Below are 13,995 nucleotides of genomic sequence, written 5' to 3' on the forward strand. Positions count from 1 at the left end.
CTTCCCTTTTGCATAAGGAGTTGGGGGGTGGCCCTGAGATTTTGTTTTCCTTGACACACCTCTCTCCAGGAGTGTTCTACACAGCTGCTTCTGGAAGTTCTGGAATAGCCCCAGTTTGGAGTGGGACAATCAGTGGCCTCTGAGAGTCAAAGCTCTCTCTCTCTCACTTCTTCAAAGGGAACAGTGACCTTGGGCAGGTCAGGCCATGATGCAAACAGAAAGTGTCGCATCAATGCTGGCTGCTGTTGCATGAAAGGAAAGAACTGGAGAGGGTCGGTGGGGTTTCTCTGAGCAGGGCCATACGGCTGATTTTCATCTTTTTTCCTCTGCTCACAAGAGTCAACTAATGTCTCCACACTGGACAGGTGAAACCAGCATGATTTTGAAAAGAGGGAGGTACAGCCCACGGCTTTAAGGTTTCTTTTTTAGACCCTGTGAAGTCATAGTGTGGAATGTGAAGCCAGGAGGCTGCACCTGTCCACTGAGGGTGCCCTGGGAGCCACAGGGGCTGGGGTGGGGGCAGCGCCTGAGCAGGACACATCCTCGGTAGAGGGGAGGCCGTCAGTGGCGGAAGGAGAAGGGCCGAGGCGGGGACATTTCCTGGCTGATCCTTTTCATTTCTCTCCCTTTCATGGCCGATTTCCGCCTCAATTTGGGTAATTACTCTCCACTCAGCGTCATTTCTTCCCTTCATTCAAGGAGGGGAATAAACACACCAGAATCTCTTTGAGGGGAGGAAATTTTTTCAGACCCTGCACAGCTGTTCTTGGCACGGGGGTGGGGGGGGGAGGATAGTTCTTCAAAGTTACACTGTCCTTCGTCCCCCGAAAGCACCGTCCTTTCTCAAGGGAGTTGTTGCAGCTGATAACTGTGCCAGGCTCAGGGATCTTCAGAAGGTGAAGGCCTCTGATCACAAGGAGTGTTTGACTCATGACTCACAGGTGGCAGGTGGGCGGGGGTCACAGTCAACATCTCCCCTCGCAGGAGATGAAGAGACGGGTCAGAGAGGGAGGTGCTGAGGCTTCCAGCAGTCAGCCCCTTCCCACCTGGATCACTGCCCTGCCCCACCCCACCCCCAAATGCTCAGGGCAGAGGGTGCTGCCCCCACCTGAAGACCAAGAGCTGGGTAGAGGCTGGGCAGGGTCTTGCACCTGGGAGTTCAGCCAACAGTTACCTTACATGGGACAGACTGGGGACATAGGGTGGAATGAGACCCCTGAGCAGCTGACCGTCTGGGAGGGGGAGAAACAGACATATAACAGCCACGCAGCTGGAGCAGGTGGGATGGGACAGAGCAAAGTGTTGCAGAAGGCACAGGGACGGGGAGTCCCTGGGAGAAGGCAGCATCAGAGGGTCCTGGGTGGGTTAGGCTCGTGGGGGTACCATGAAGGACAGCCAGGAGGAAGGATGGCAAGGGCCAACATTCAGAGGTGGGAAGGCTCCAGTCTCATGGGGAACAGAGGCTGGGTGACCCAGGCCCTCAAGGCGGGATATTGGTGGGCGTCCTGCCCGGGTCCACAGCACATGACAGCCAGCGCCCAGCCTCAGTCCCGGGAGGCCCCCCCAAGCCTGCACTCTCTGCCTTCTCCAGGCTGCCTGTCCCTCCCTGAAGAAGGCTTGTTGTACATGGGACTGTGTGGCTCCCAGCAGGATAGAAGCTCTGCGGGGCAGGGCATTGGTCTCCAAAGCTGCCAGGACAAATAACAGGAACTTGGGAGGAGGAGCACTGGTTCCCTCACAGTTCTAGACACCAGGAGCTCACAGATGAGGGGTTGGCAGGGCTCCTCCTGAGAGTGTGAGGAAGTCTGGGCCTTGCCTCCCTCCTGCTCTGGGGGCTGCAGCTCCCTTGGCTCTGCCTGGCTCATGGGTGCATCACCCCCGCCTGCCTCTGTCACCACGCAGCGCCCCCCCCCGTGTCTCTGTGCTGCCACACCACGTCCTCCTTTTTGTATGTATGTGTCTCAGTGTCCTGCTTCTTATAGGGACACCTGCTCCAGTGTGACCTCATCTTAACCACTTGTATCTTTATGTCTTGGTGACATGAAGAGCCTTCCATCACTTTCCCGGAGGGTCCATACCTGGAGTGTCCTTTGAGGGGAGGCCCCTGAGGGGAATAGAGGCAGGAAGCCCAACCCACCAGGGAGGTTTCCGAGTACGTTCACATTCACCGTGCCAGGGCCAGGCTTCAGCACTATTTTAGAGGGCCATGGTTCAGCCCACAATTGTTAGAAAGCTTGTCTACATCTCCCGTGCCTCACACAGGGCAACCCCATGGAGGGCTCACCACCATGTGTCTGTTGATTGACTAACAGACTGACTCCACATAGCGCCTCAGGAACACAGATCTCACACTGGGCCCAGGAGTCACTCAGGCAACTGGCAGCTGAGTTGAGTCTCTGAGTCTTCATTTCTCAGGAGTCAAGAGGTGAGCTGGCTGCAGTCCTCCCCACACCCCTGGGGGAAGAAAACCTCCCTGGTAGACTGGGCTTCCTGCCTCTATTCCCCTCAGGGGCTCCTCCCCTCAAAGGACACTGCAGGCATGGACCCTCTGGGAAAGTGATGGAAGACTCTTTATGCCACCAAACAGACTCAAACCTTCCTGAAAAACCTGCAGATGTCAGAGCAGTTAGTTTGATGTATTAATCTGCCAAGAACTTCTCAAGATCTTAATGCGATATTTAGAATCTATTTAACCGAGTAACAAAAACACCCAGCGCCAGAAACGGTAAATAATTGTCACATCCGATGGGCCTTTCATGTGCTGACTACGTTTGTCCTTCCTCCAAGCTGCTCCATGGCAATTTGCAACTTTCTCTCCCTCCATTTGGAACAAGTCCTCAGTTCCTCAAAGGAAGTGGGGCTGCAGGTTTGGGGGGGTGCCAAAGAAGGACCCCTGCAAGTCTGTGATTAGAATATAAGAGGGAGGATCAAGGTAATTAATTTTTTTAACTTAATTTTTTTTCCTTTCCCCATCAGCTCCTGCAAAGCTATGTGAATTATATCTGCTTATGTAAATAAAGCGAACAGGCGATAACATTAATTAGCAGCATAGAACTTTTGCTCATCCGTCTGTAGATAGCAGGTAGTTGGGGAAGAGGATTAATTTCTATTTTAATTAGAAATTTACATTTTTGGCAGCTTGGCCTCCAGTAGCGAACAATGTCGGTGCGGTGCCCAATGACAGATTCCAGTTCTTTCCAAGTGTGCTGGCCTCTGAAAGGGCGTTGGAGAATTCTGCCCCCAAAGGGGCATCCCAGCCAGCATGGAGCCAGCTGATTAAAAACAAATGATGGATGAGAAATGCCCTTCGTGCAGCTGGCTGGCCCTGCGTGGAGCCACCTGCCCACCCTGGTCTCCAACAGAAGGGAGTCCCCAGGGTTCCAAGGTGCCCTGGGCAGGATGGGAGGGCAGAAGTGGAGCTGCCATAGGGTGGGGAGTGCCTAGACTCACCCCACCACTGGAAAAGCATTTGTCTCTGAGGAGCAAGTGTGGGCTGAGAGGCCCTGGGTCCTCAGGGCTGTGTGGAAGCCTGGGGCCTTACTCACCAAGAAGCACCTGGCCAGCCCCAGCCAGGTGCAGCAAATCAGACCCATGTGATCTTGGCACTCTCTGTACTTGAGAACCCCTGGTCTGGAGCATGTGGGGACACTCAACCTGCACACACATGCTATGCACATGTGAAGGGGGACCCGTGGGTCCTGAGGACAGGCGTGTTTAGTGCACGTGGAAGGTGTTTGTGCTTTCCAGGTTGTACAAGCGTAGCACTGACAGGATGGGAACAGGCAGTGGACACGGATTGAGCAAGTGTGCATGTGTTGTGGGGTGCACGTGTGTCATGAGGTGTACATGTGCCGTGTGGGGTTCATGTGTGTCGTGAGGTGTGTGTGTGCCGTGTGGGGTGCATGTGTGTCATGAAGTGTGCTTGTGTTGTGTGGGATGACTGTGTATCATGAGGCATGCCGTGCGGGGTTCATGTGTGTCATGAGGGGTGCATGTGTGTCATGAGGTGTGCGTGTGTTGTGTGGGATGACTGTGTGTCATGAGGCGTGCCGTGCGGGGTTCATGTGTGTCGTGAGGTGTGCGTGTGCTGTGTGGGGTGCATGTGTGTCATGAGGTGTGCTTGTGCCGTGTGGGGTGCATGTGTGTCGTGAGGTGTGCGTGTGCCATGTGGGGTGCACATGTGTCGTGAGGTGTGGACCCACCCACCACTGGAAAAGCATTTGTTTCTGATGAACACCTGTGGGCTGAGAGGCCCTGCATCCTCAGGGCCATCTGGCAGCCTCACATTGTGTGGGTTTTACATGTATTATGAGGCCTGTGTGTGATGTGTGGGGTGCACATGTATCATGGTGTGTGTGTTGTGTGTGGAGTGCACGTGTTTTGCGATATGTGTGTGTTATGTGGGGTGCACACTTGTGGTGTGTGTCATGGGGGTACACACTTGTGGCATGTGTTATGTGGGGTGCACGCTTGTGGTGTGTGTCATGGGGGTACACACTTGTGGCATGTGTTATGTGGGGTGCACGCTTGTGGTGTGTGTCATGGGGGTACACACTTGTGGTGTGTGTTCTGTGGGGTGCACACTTGTGGGAGGGTGTGTTGTGGGGGTGCACACTTGCGGTCTGTGTGTTCTGTGGGGTACACACTTGTGGGGTGTGTGTTCTGTGGGGTGCACACTTGTGTGTGTGGTTGTGTAGAGTGCCCATGTGTCATGAGGTGTGAGTGGTTGCAGTTAGTGTTGATTTGATGCCACAGCAATGGAGGACCGAAGGGCCGGTCACAACCAGATGTAGAGAAATTGAACGAGAAAAGGATACCTGCTGCCCTGCAGTGCAGGTGTGAGCAGACAGGTCCCCAAACCTGGAGGAGGACATTATAGGCTAGACTGCGTCCCCAAAAGTCCCTATGTTGAAGCCCTGACCCCTGGAGCCCCAGAACATGACTATGTTTAGGGACAGGACCTTTAAAGCGGTGACCAAGGTAAAGTGAGGGCACAGGGGTGGGCCCTGGCCCCGCGTGCTTGGTGTCCTTATGAGAGGAGATCAGGACACAGACACGTGTGGAGGGACGACCACATGAGGACACGGGAAGATGCGTCCACACACCAAGGAGAGAGGACTCCAGAGCAGCCAGCCCTGTGACTTCCCACGCTGGGGCTTCCAGCCCGCAAACTGCAAGACGAGAAACCCCCGATGCTCCAGGCGTGGGGCCCGAAGTGCCCGGCCACGGCAGCGGACAGAAACCCAGGAGTTCTGCCCACTTTGCAAAAGAGACGGGGACACAGAGGCAGCACAGGCAAGAAGCAGGGGCCACAGTGTGGGTTTGCTGCTGGCCGACGTCAGGGTGGCCTGGCTGGACTCAGAGGGCACCAGCATCTCTGCTGTCATGGGGTCTCCATGGATGAGGTGATGCAGAGTGAGCTGGACTAGATGAGAAGCCAACCCCAGAGGATGGATGGATACCAAGGCCAGGGAGCTGACCAGGACGCTTCCCTCTGGATCCAGTCTTCCTGGTGGACACTGCTGAAGCTCTGGCTGTTCCAACCACCCCAAGAGCCAGGGCCACAGAGACTGTGCACAGGGCCCCAGGGAGCTCCTGGCCCAGACACTGCCCCTCAGCCAGTCCTTGAGGGACAGAGCATGCCAGAGACTGACCTGGGTGCCCTGGCTCGCACATGCTGTGTGTGTGCACGCACACTCTCATGCATTGTGTGTGCAGGCACGCACGGATTTTACATGCGTGTGTGCATGGGTAACACTGCATGGGCATGTCTCTGTGCACATTTCTGCATGTGTGCCCATGTGGATGTGCATGGGGTGTCTGTGAGGGGGGTTCCAGCTCTGGACCCAGCCTCCCAGGGTCCTCAGGGAGGACCTCCCTGCCCTTGCCGCAGAGCTAGGCAACCTTGAGCAGATGTCACCATCCCCCTGACCCTCCCTTCCCCCATCCAGAACATGGGATGGAGAATTTCACCTTCAAAGACGGAGATGATGAGTGTGGTCTGTGGGAGGGATCCAGGGTGTGTGCTTCCCCACTCAGGGCTCTTGCACACAGCTCGTCTCCGATGCAGGAACAGTCCTGACCCCTTCTGCAGGACACAGTCCCACCCCACGCCATGCCAGCTCCCTGTGGCAGCCCACACTCCCACAGCCCCTATATCATGAACCACAGCACCCGGCTGAGCGCAGAGGGCTTCTGGGACTCCCATGAGATCACATCATACCTGCTCTAACACCTTCTGTGGCCACCACTGCCTGAGCCAGAGGCTTCCTTGGACGAGGTCACCAGCAGTGGTGGGTGGAGAGTGACCAGAGGAGCAGTGCCATGACAGTGCCCAGGGTGTGGAGCAGAGTCTGCTAACAGCTGGCAAAACCTGAAATTCTCAGATCGGCTCTGAGCCCATCATGAGGAACCAACGTCAGTAATTGCTGCCCCTAGTCTGGGCCAGGGCCTGTGATGGGAGCCCTTCCTAGGGACTGAGTCTGGGGGAGACAGCCAAGGAATGAGTTAGGGACCCCCCACCAGTGGGGCAGGCAGAGGTGTCCAGGGAGCTCTGAGAAGGGCCCTACCCCCGAGCCTGGGGTAGTAGCCCATTCAGTTGCCCCCGCAATGCCCACACACAGCCACCTGAGCCTAAACCCGCCTCAGGACGTGTTGCCTCTCCCCTGTGGGTGGGCCTCAGTCTCCCCTCTGTGAAGGACCCCAGCACCCCTCTGACCTGGGCATGCATGGTGAAGGCTTAAACCCAGCAGCTCCTGAACCCCTTCTGCCCCAGGAGGCTTTCTGGCCTGGACTCCTGCATAGAAACCCTGTTGTCAGGAGGCTTGCAAGGGTATAAGAGCCAGGCTGGGAGGTTCTCAGCCCACCATACCTGGATGCTTGTTCTATTTTAGTAGAGACAGGGTCTGACCCTTGTTCAGTTTGGTCTTGAACTCCTGAGCTCAAGGGATCCTCCCACCTCGGCCTTCCAGAGTGCTGGGATTATAGGCATGAGCCAACTCGCCCAGCCTGGAGAAGGAAATGATTCACCCCTTAACCCCACTCTGCAGGAGAAGGAGGAGGCCGGGATGAGCTTCCCTCATCAGAAGCTCCTCTTGTTCCCGCTTCCTGCGAGGTGGCTTAGGCAGGAGCCTCTGAGAGAAGCCAGGTGCATCCCTCCCCCAGTCTCCCACAGCTTCTCCAACACTCTGTTCTTATCAGGGTCAAAGAAGAGGCCACATGGGGCTCAGCAGGTGCCAAGTGGGACAGATGGAAAGGAGGACTTCTCAGGCCCCCAGAGAGGGACAGCAACAGTGCCTCCCAGCCCAGAGTGGGGCCCCAAACCTGCAGGTTGTAAGACATACTCATATTGCTAATTCCAGCCCTCTACCCCCTTGCCCAGACCAGATGGAGCTCAGACCCCAGCGCACACAGTGTCACACCTCAAGTTGCTCACAGGCACACCTGAGGGCACTAGAAAGGGAGTCTAGGTGGCCCTGGCCCTCCTTTAGCTGCCACCCCAGCTGCCCAGGGACAGTGGAAGGAGAACAGCCCACAGCCAGAGCCCAGCCCAGGTGGGAGGCTGGCCGCAGTGCTGGACGCCCCTGTGGAGCCGCCTGCATCACCGACGCTGCCCTCATCACACTTCACAGCTGATGCCCCAGATGGACCTGAGATCCTGGAGATAGGCCTGGCAAGGGTCCCTCACCTGTGGGTCCTTGGACCCTAGAACTGGGCCCAGCCCTAGTGGGTGCCCAGGAAACATCATATCCTGAGAATAATGGCAGCCCACCCTAGGCACCCATATGGTCCAGGCCTGTCCTCAGAGCTTTAGAGACATGGCCTCACTTAATCCCCCAGCCACCTGCTAAGGTGGGGCAGCTTGTTCCACACTCACAGATAATGTCCAGAGGATTGATCCGTGGAGACAGACAAGCAGCCTGCTCAGAGCCCAGGTCAGCCCTGCTGAGAGATGGAGCAAGAGGAGCTCACTGCTTGGTCCTCCAGGCATCTCAGACCCAGGAGGGACCCCAAGGAGCCAGACCAGCTTGTGTGAGCCACAGGGCTCAGGAGGTGGCCTCCACTATCAGCCCGAGGGCAGGCTCCAAAGGGCACACAGTGGCCAGACCAGTCTGAGGTGAGAGCAGAGCCCTAGCACAGTAACTGATCAGTGAATGAGTGAGTGTGCCCAAGCCACAGCAGTGCCCAGCCCTGGCTCTGTCCCTTCCTCTTTGTGACCAGGCAGTCGCCAGACCTGTCTCCCTTGGCTTCCTTCTCTGGGGGAGGAGAGAAGCACCTTGAGAACAAGTAGGCAGCACCTGGCACATAGTAGTGCCTCCTGGCCACAGCCTTTCTGCCTGTCTGCACTCAGCACCAACAAGAGGGACCCTGGAGTGTGTTCCCCCCAGCAGACAGCCCCACCCCCGCCCCCTTAAGGCAGCACATGCTCCCACAGGGGCAGATCCATCCGCACCCACTGCTATTTTTTGCAGCGTGTTCAGCTGTTGAGAGCAAACATTTCACCGGCTCCAGCAAAGTCCAGCCAGCCCTGCCCCTGCTCAGCACTGCTGGCCCAAGGTCACAGTTTAGACCTAAATACATTTCAAAAGCCCAGGCTCAGGTGGCCCCACAGAGAGGGTGGTGAGGTCCCAAGGTCACTCTCCAGATCAAGGAAAATGCTGGGACAGGAACCCAGTGACTTTGTGCCGGCCACCTTCAAGCCCAAGTCCTGGGCCAGCTGACTCCCAGCACTAACAGAACCCCCACATGTCCTGGGCCCGAGGTGAGGACAGCAGGAGGAAGAGAATCTCATCCCCCAGCAAGTCTGGGTCAGGACATCCAGGGGACAGGAAAAGCAGCCCCATCCTCCCGGGTTTTCCTAGAGTACAGGAGTGGCTGGAAGTGTCTCTGATTGATGTGGGGAGATGTGGGGTCTGTGGTTCCCCCAGACACGGGCACTGCTGGCCCCTTGCTCGAGAAATAAGGTGGGAATATCTCCCACCTGCTACCACTGGTGCCCACCCCAGCCCACCCTCTCCATTCCCCACATGGCCAGTCCTCTGCCTACAGGCACCAGGAGGAGGTGGCCCTCCCTAGGGCCCCTGCACAAGCACTCATGGGACAGAGGCCACCAGCCCCACCCTCATTGTGTGGCCTACCCAGAGCTGTAACCCCTGGCTCCCACCCAGCTCCAGTCCTGACTCTACCTGATCAGCACCCCCACCCCCGAGTCAGCGCAAGTGACAATGAGACCACAGTTCCCATGACAACAGCCAGTGAGCCAGCTCAGATGGGGGTCACTCTGAGAAATTGGCTCTGCAGAGACCTGAGCTAAAGACAGGGGTGGGGGCACAGTCACTTGGCAGGAGGACCCAGTGGGGGGCCTGAGGAGGGCCTTCAGGGAGGTGGTGATAGGCAGCCCTAAATAGTGAAATGGCCTGGCCAGAATTCTTGTGAGCAACCCACTAGACAGAGCGCTTCCCTCAGAGGCTCAGCTTCCCCCTTTCAAAAACAGACATATCGGGATGTATTTCATAAGGTTTTCAGGAAGATTATCATTCCTGGGAATATTGGTGCCATTTTTAGAAACTCTATAAACAGAGGGAATTTGACATACACTGCAGTTTTCAGAGAAGACCTGCAAAGAAGTTATAACGACCCCATCTTCCCAGGAAGGGGAGGGAAGGTGAAGCATCACCCATGGATGCTGGGCCACAGAGCAGGGGCCTCCCAGAGCCCCCGCACCCAGGCTTGGGGGGGCTCCTGCACAAGGCAGGGCCAGGGCTAAGACCACAGGCAGGACCACGCCTTAGTGGTTCTCCCATAAAAACATGGCCAGTTGTGCTTATAACAGCACAAAAGGGCACAGGTGCCTCCCTCAAAACCACCGTGGTATGAAAAGGGCAGCAACACGGTCGTTCTGGGAGCAGCTCCTGGAGGGGAGTGCTGCAGGTCAGGATTTAATAAAAAGTATCTTTAGTTCTTCCTCAAAGGCAGTCATAAGTGAATCTGGATGGGGTGGCACCTATTCCCAGTTTCTCAGGAGGCTGAGGCAAGAGGATCACTTGAGCTCAGGAGTTTGAGGCCAATGTGGGAAACAGCAAAATTTTCATCTCCAAATTAAAAAAAAAAAAAAAAAAGACTATTGTAAGTATAAGCAAAACTGACTACTTTGGGGCCAGGCGTGGTGGCTCATGCCTGTAATCCTAGCACTTTGGGAGGCTGAAGTGGGAGGATTACTTGAGCTCAGGAGTTCAAGACCAGCCTTTTTTGCTTTTTTGCATATCTACAAAAAAACAGAAAAACTAGCTAGATGTTGTGGTGGGTGCCTGTAGTCCCAGCTACTCAGGAGGCTGAGGCTAGAGGATCTCTAGAACCTGGAAGTTTGAGGTTGCTGTGAGCTGTGATGGCACGGCAATCTACCCAGGGCAATTGAGTGAGATTCTGTCAAAGGGAAGGGAAAGGAAGGGGAGGGGAGAGGAGGGGAGAGGAGGTGAGGCCCAGCATGTTGGCCCATGCCTGTAATCCCAGCCCTGAGTGAGACTCTGTCTAAGGGAAGGGGAGGGGAGGGAAAAGGAGGGGAGAGGAGAAGAGGGAAGGGAAAGGAAGGGAAGGGAAGGGAAGGGAAAGGAAGGGAAGCGGAAGGGTTCAGCACAGTGGCTCATGCCTGTAATCCCAGCACTCTGGGAGGCTGAGGTGGGTGGATCGCCTGAGCTCAGGAGTTCAAGATCAGCCTGAGCAAGAGTGAGACCCTATCTCTAAAAGAACTAGCCAGGTGTGGTGGTGGGCATCTATAGTCCCAGCTACTACTAGAGAGGTAGAGGCAGGAGGATTGCTTGAGCCCAGGAGTTTGAGGTTGGGGTGAGCTATGATGCCACAGCACTCTACTCAGAGCAACAGAGTGAGACTGTCTCAAAAAAGAAAAAAAGAAGAAATAAAGATAAATTAGAAAAAACCTGACTGCTTTAGGGGTTGGCAGGTGTTTTTGGTGAGTGTGTGAAGAACTTGGCACCTACCCTCAAGCTGAGTTGGGTGTCCCCCTCTGATCATGCTCATGTGAGAGGAACTGCCTGTCCTTAATCGTCTTGCACCATCAGGGCAAATGTTGACATAGTGGGAGACAAACCACACCTGAGTGTTATGATAGGAATGGTTTCACCTTGAAAGCATTTGAGGGGCCCATGCTCAGATGCCTTGGGGCCTGCCACCCCTTCTAGCCTGCAGCACTGCCTGACTTCCTGACTGTGTGGAGCACACCAAATACATCCAAGCCCCGGCCATGGCAGCAGTCTCCCTGTCTGTCTCCCCCAAGGGCCATGTGGCTCCCTGAACAGCTCTATTCCAAGGCTGACTTGGTGGCCTCCTGGACAGGGAGACTGCCCTGCTGGTCCTTCCACCCTGGGATGTCCCTGGCTGCCATGCCATGGCTGAGGAATGAGAGGCAGGAGGGCAGCTGGCCTGAGTGAGCAGCCATCCCTACCACTGTGATGACTTCAACACATCTCTCATGTCTTTGTTTAGTGTTTTTCAAACACCAGGCACCAAGCAGACAGGAGTTGCCTGAGCACCATGCACAGCACCGGGCATGTGGCTAGCTGCCTCCTAGCAGGAACCCAGGTGCATGTGCTACCAATCCTGTGGACACCAAGCAGAAGGAGTGGCAGCTGTCTCAGCACACACAGCCTGCAGTGACAAGGACAGATACAAAGGAGACAGTCAGAGATTAGCGTGGCAAGTGCCGTCAGGGAGTCCCAATAGGGACCCAGGGGGACATGAAGCCTACCCAGCCAGGGGCCAGAGACATAAAAGCCCCTGATGGTCTCTAGGCTGAAACCCAAGAATCATAGGAGTTATCAGGCAGGACGAGAAGGAAGTGTGTTCCTGGCAGAGGGAGAGCGAAAGGGTGCTGCCTGGAGGAAGGAGCAAGCAGGACACATCCACATCACCTAAACCATTCCAGGGCAAGTAAGGGGTACCCGGGCCGGGCATCTCCACCCTTGTGACCGCACACCTGTGATCTCAGATTCTAGAGAGCAGAATCAAGAACACACTAGGAGAACATCGAAGCAAGACTCTCACTCAACCAGCTGGCCACCAGACACCAGCCATCAGTTGGCAGAAAAGACTCCCTGGAGGAGAAGGGAGACACACAAACATTCTGGGGGCTGAGGAAGGACTTCAAGCCCAAATTTAGCAATGTTGGCTTTGGAAGCCATTGAAGGTCCTTGAGCTAAAAAGGGCCACAGCAACTTGATCTGTTCTCCAGGAGGTCTCTTGGCAGCAAGTTAGAAACACCCATTGGTGGGCCAGTGCCCTGGGCTGGGGTGACAAGGAGCCACATGGCCCCTGGGTGAGACAGGAAGCCCAGGAGTCCCCACTCTAAGGGGCTGTGCCCCCCACAGCACCAAGGCCCAGCCCCTCTGGCCGCCTCTCCTCTCTGTAGTGGTAGGCTTGGAGAAGCTGCTTGTGAGAGGCCCCATTGCTCAGGCATGCTCTGAGGCAACAAGGGACAAAGCCTGGTCTCCCCTCAAAAATCAGCATCGCTGTTTTTAAAATGTGAATAGGGGACTTATTAAAGAGGTAATCGCATCGATTACTCCAGCTTATCTTTAGACAAAAACTCATAAATATGACATTACAATGTATAATTAGCATCATGTTTTTAATAATTTGATATTTGCATTATTGTCACAAAATAAAATGACAGATTCCAACAATAAAGACAACCAGCCCGACTGCTCACAGTCGGTGCCCTGTTGCTGGCAACGATAAGTTCCTCCCATATGACAGGGTGAGCCAGCAGCACCCAATCACCAGGCCTCATAGTGCTGCCAATCACAGCAGCCCCTTGGCACAGCAGAAGCTGATTGGGCCAGGGTATGAGCATTATGACCCAGTATGGACCAATCAGGGACCTTTCCTACTAGTCTTTTTGAACTTGATCTAGAGAAGCATTCAAGCCTTTTCTGGTGGAGGAGCTGTGGGCAGCTGGCCATGACCCCCAGGACAAGGCCCAGCTAAGGGGAGGACAATGGAGACAAAGTACACAAAGAATGAGTCAACTGGGCCTGCATTTTGGCCCCACAGCTGGACATGGTTTTCACCCCCTCCGTGGGCCAAGGCGGGTGAGGCTGGCCAGTGGTGTGAAGTGGAGGCAGGACAGTTTCTATCACCATCCGTCTGTCCCCAAGAGGGAGGGTCCCTCTTTGCTTGGATTCCCCAATACCCACACACCCTACAGGAGCCTGGGGTATCCTTCCATTTGTCTGTCTGCAGGTTCCAGAGCCAGACATACTATGCCATGGGCCAGCTGTGTGACCCCAGGCAAGTCACTTCACCTCCCAGTGCCACCACTTTATTGGTTGTGAAGGGAAGACAGCAGACAACACCTGCCAGGGGTCCTTGGAGGGTTGGAAACAAACCTGTGCACAGGCTTCCAGGGCAGATGCACAGGCCAGCCACCCACTCTCTCCCAGCACTGTGACCAGACCACAGGCCCCAAGGGGTTCTCACTGGGAAGTGGGCAGGACGTTGGGCTGAATGTGCAAAGGAGCATTTCCATGTCACGTGGTGATGGGAAGCCAGCATCATGGCTTCAGCCAATGAGCCCGGACTAACATTGCTTTCCCTGGGGCCCACACCACTATTCCAGGGCCCACCAGGCCTTCTCTGCTCACTCAGATCCAACATGTGCTCCTCCTACTCCAGGGAAGGAGCTGAGGTCTTTGGTGCACAGCCAAGGGCTCAGTCTATGAACATGACCAAGGCTCGGTCCATGGCTGGGATCAGGGCTCAGATCATGACCAGAAATTCTAGTTTGTAACTAGAAGTAAGGCAAGTCCAATTAGTGCCCAGGACCAGAGCTCACCTGTGACCAGGATCAGTGGTCCATATGGGACCAGGGTCTAGGTTCAGACTATGACCAGGTATGGCAGATCAGTACATGCCCAGGATTAGGCTCAGTGTTTAACCAGGGTCAGGGCTCAGTCTATAACTGCAAAATGAAGATTAGCAAGG

The sequence above is a fragment of the Otolemur garnettii genome, unplaced genomic scaffold (assembly GCF_000181295.1).
Source record: "Otolemur garnettii isolate 467f Iridium unplaced genomic scaffold, OtoGar3 scaffold00062, whole genome shotgun sequence".
In the NCBI taxonomy this organism is placed as follows: Eukaryota; Metazoa; Chordata; class Mammalia; order Primates; family Galagidae; genus Otolemur; species Otolemur garnettii.